Source organism: Daktulosphaira vitifoliae, unplaced genomic scaffold, assembly GCF_025091365.1.
Source record: "Daktulosphaira vitifoliae isolate Bord-2020 unplaced genomic scaffold, ASM2509136v1 Scaffold_799, whole genome shotgun sequence".
Classification (NCBI taxonomy): Eukaryota; Metazoa; Arthropoda; class Insecta; order Hemiptera; family Phylloxeridae; genus Daktulosphaira; species Daktulosphaira vitifoliae.
Window position 1 is genome coordinate 1 of NW_026100362.1, and position 4,252 is coordinate 4,252.

Here is a 4,252-nt window from a genome sequence, read left to right on the forward strand (position 1 = left end):
ACGTACTATACATGTATAAAAGTGTCGTTGTCAGCGTCAGACTGATTCATATTTAGCCCCCACAATAATATTTAAGAATTTTTTATAGAGAGATTTCAAAATAATTTTTCGAACGCATATTATTAAGGCTTTATCCCTTTACATCAGGCGATGTGGAGTAGCTTATTAGCCTTAAGATTATAGGCTTTGATTATTAAGGCCAGCAGCGATTGTCGGATAGCTGATACTGATTATTGACAGCTGTAATTTAACTAAAAATGCNATAGCTGATACTGATTATTGACAGCTGTAATTTAACTAAAAATGCAACTAGTTTGTATTTTTAACTAAATAATATGGAATGTACTATTATATTATGATCTATTTTTTTAAGTTCACGTTCTCGTATGCTTGGTACACTGAGTGGATAATGATTCTCATATCTATCTTAACTTTCAGGATTTCAATACAACATTGCAATAATTGTACTCGGTTAAGATACTACTCTAAAATTTTGAAAACATTTCGTCTTAATATTTGTAGAGGGGTATAGTCCTAAAACTAAAACAGTTCGAAAAGTAAAAAATATTTTTGTATATAACCTTTTCTTACATAATGCAATTCTTAATAGATTAGTAAAAGATATAACTTAATAAAAAATTGTCAAGAGTAAAATGTTTTTTATCACACTATTTTTTAATCGCTAATTTGAAATTATAGGAATTTCGTTCCTGCGGATAACAGACATTATAAAAATATAAGCTAAATTTGTATCTTATTATATCTATATTAGCAATTTGGCAATATAACATTTAGATAATAGCCTAGGATGTCAACAAAGTAAAAAGTAGGGTGGATGTCAAATGCCCAGTTTACACATATATGACTCTAAAAAAAAATATTTCAAAAATGCAGATTGAAGAAGTTTATTTTCCAGTTTATAGTGTGCCTATTGAGACACATTATACCTTTTCGGAATTATTTAATTGAAACCTATAATTATTTTTATACAATGAGGTAGATAGTGTAGTAAAAGGGTCTGAAAACTTATAAGGAAATTATTGTCCTATCGAAATATCCCTAAATACGTTTTTATAAGAATTCTTAAACTTTTTATTTTTTCAAATTTAAAAGTAAATGAATTTATCTAACGCAATAACATCCTATTACTTCTTAAAACAAGTAAAACATCACATTTATTTTATGAAATTACATTTAATATTTCATAACGGTTTTAGCATTTTAATGCACTATTGACTTGCAAAAAGAAAAAATACTCACTTTAGTTTTATGTTGGCAGTATAATCGTTCTTGAAATGGCTTTATAAACAATGCTTCTTTCCGAGTTAACATTTTACCACAAATATCTTTATATATTATTAAATGAATAACACAGTTATGTTCATAATTTGTGACCTATAATCTATAAGTTTGGTCATTTTTTCAAGATATAATCGTTTTATCAATATTCCCGTGGCAACTGTTAAAATTAAAAAGTTAGCATAAGTACTTAATGTAATAAATTTTATGACGTTTATTTTAAACATTAAATGTAGTGCGCAACGTTATCTATTTAGGTGTAATCTGGGGGTATGGAGGGTGCTTACAATAACAAAATTTGCATGTGTTTTTATATAGAAATCATATTATATTTTATAATGTAGTTATTATAATGATTATAGGTTTTCCATACATTTTACTTAATTTTCATTTATGGTTATCATCATAGTAGATGAAATTATTGAAAACAAAACTGGCTCATAAATGTATGGAATTACAACAGATATAGGCGTAACTAAAATAAATGTTAAGGGATGTTAAATCAATTTTTCTTCCAGTCCAGCATTTTTTTTATAAATTAATTAATTTGTTTTTTTTTTAAGATTGGAAAGGCTATGTACTAATATTTATAGAGATGTTTTCTGGGACACATTAAAAACTCTTTCAATATAAAAGGCTCAATTATTTTTACTTTAAAAGGGATGCTATAGAAAATTCTTTGCTAAAAAAACAAAATGACAATTAAAAAAAAGGTCTATAAATAACCGTTTCATAAATTATAGTCTGCTCTGTGTTCGACTTTATAACCCCTTTTAAATACGCCTCAAGGTGTTCTAAAAGAATATAGGTATTATAAAAGAATAATACAAATTTTAACGTAAGTCATTAAATATTCTGTAAAATAACGAAAAATATTAACGCATATTTCTATAAATAAAATATTGAGAATTAATACTTGAAATCGTGTTTATTGTTTTATACGATTTGCATTAGATTTTAAAACAATATTTTGTAAAATAATTGTTTTATAAATAATATTTTTTTTTGATATTTGTAGTTTATCAAATCACTGATTTAATAAAAAAAAACTGTAAAAATTGTGTTAAATATGTATTATACCTCTTAAAAATAAAATACCCTATTTTTACATCACTAAATATAATAAACATAGTTATTTCATTATTCCATAATAAGTAATATAAATGTATTTTATTAACTTTACTAATTTAACTGCAATATTAACTAAATTATAAAAAATATTAGTATTAACTACAAAAGAAAATACTTTTTTGTACGTGTATTTCAAAAACTTTGTGGATGATATACTTATTCATACTATGTAAATTAAATTAACATTATGTACTTAATCATTTTTATTAATGTCTATAATGCATAATATTTTCTTTATATCCATAGATGAACATTTGATAAAAATTTTTAGAAGGTTGGAAAATTTAAGTTAATTTACTAGAAGGCCTTATATATTATGACAATTTAAATAAAATTTTCATTTTAGGAGGTTAAACGTATGCTTATTTCAGTGTTAGGCATTTGAGTATTAAATAGTATAATCATTGATGAATCTTTTATTATTGACAAATCAAATTAAGTTCTTCTATTTAAAAATTTATAGACAAACAATTAATATTCAGATAAATTTTTCCATAAATATCCTTTTTAGTGCATAAATAATACATTAGTTAAATTGTTTCCCATACTAACATGTTAAAATAGGGCCATATATTACTAGCGCTACAGTTGCATTCAAATGCTGCTTCAATAAGGCCCACATACACGAAACGATCGGTTTGTCGATTTGCTGAAAAACTTAAGATTGACAGATAAATTGATAGGTGTGTGATAATGTTTGTCAACGAGTCGACGATTGACAAATTGATGCCTTGGAAGTATCGACTGGCCGATTGATAAACAGGTTGATACATGTATAAACACTTGTGTGGAGTAATTGATAAGCCAACGTGATAATCCTGCTATTATACCAAACTCGGTCATCCTTTTGAACTATAGAAGTTGATAAACAAATCGACAATTTTGAAGTTTCGTGTATGGCAAATTGTAGATTGTCGATTTGTTGATCAATTTTAATTTCAACTAATCGACAAACCGATCGTTTCGTGTGTATCTATAGTCATAAAACAACGTGCAACAACACGAGTAGATACTGTAAACTTGAGTAAACTGTAAAATGCATCATTATTTGTTATCACATGAAATTTTTTATAATGTTTGACCAAATAACAATAAACACATTGGTAATTACTACAATAGGTATAAAGTTAATTATTCGTTAGAAGTTTTTTTTATAAAATATTCGAATGCCGTCACAAACTAAAAAAAATCGTTGCCTTATGTAATAATCATAAAAACAGATTATAGAATTTTGCGATGTAAGGGGATTGTGTACAAAAGAAAAGTACTATGCATATATAAAGTAATTGGGATCGGGGGAATCCAATTTCAAGAAAATTTTTTTGCTTTTGGGAGATATTTTCAGATTGAAAGGTAGGGATGATATCTTATAAATGTTTTTATTTTAATCAACTAACTTTTAAATTAACTATATACATCATATTAGTCATAGCCATATTTAGGATTTTTGAGGACCAGACAAATGAACAAAAAAGATATCAGGACATTGGGGACTTATAAACTAATATCAACAAACCACTTCTAATGAGACATTGTCCCTCTAATTTTTGTGTTAAGAACACTTAGCTTAAAACTCTTAAAGAAATGTTATGAAAATATTTTTTTTATGTTCAAATTATAATTTAGGGAAAGTAGCTATTAATTATTATTAATTTTACTAATTTACTTAACATGAATGTAGATAATCATGAGTAATTTATAACATAATATTTTTTAATAACTTATTGTATAGTTTTAGCAGTCTAGTTCTCACGCAAGTTTATGTTTTTTTTTTGTAAAAGAAGTGTGATCAAAAACAACGGAAATCTACAGTCTAAATAAA

At 25.6% G+C, this 4,252-nt stretch overlaps 1 long non-coding RNA gene across 1 annotated transcript; it reads right to left on the reverse strand.

Moving 5' to 3' along the window:
• Positions 1 to 268: 268 nt before the first annotated feature.
• Positions 269 to 3,378, reverse strand: LOC126909658 (uncharacterized). Its single transcript, XR_007705075.1, has 3 exons — positions 2,983 to 3,378; positions 1,261 to 1,459; positions 269 to 485 (listed from the first exon to the last, which is right to left on the reverse strand). It is a non-coding gene; the product is annotated as an uncharacterized LOC126909658 (long non-coding RNA).
• Between the last annotated feature and the right edge of the window lie 874 nt (positions 3,379 to 4,252).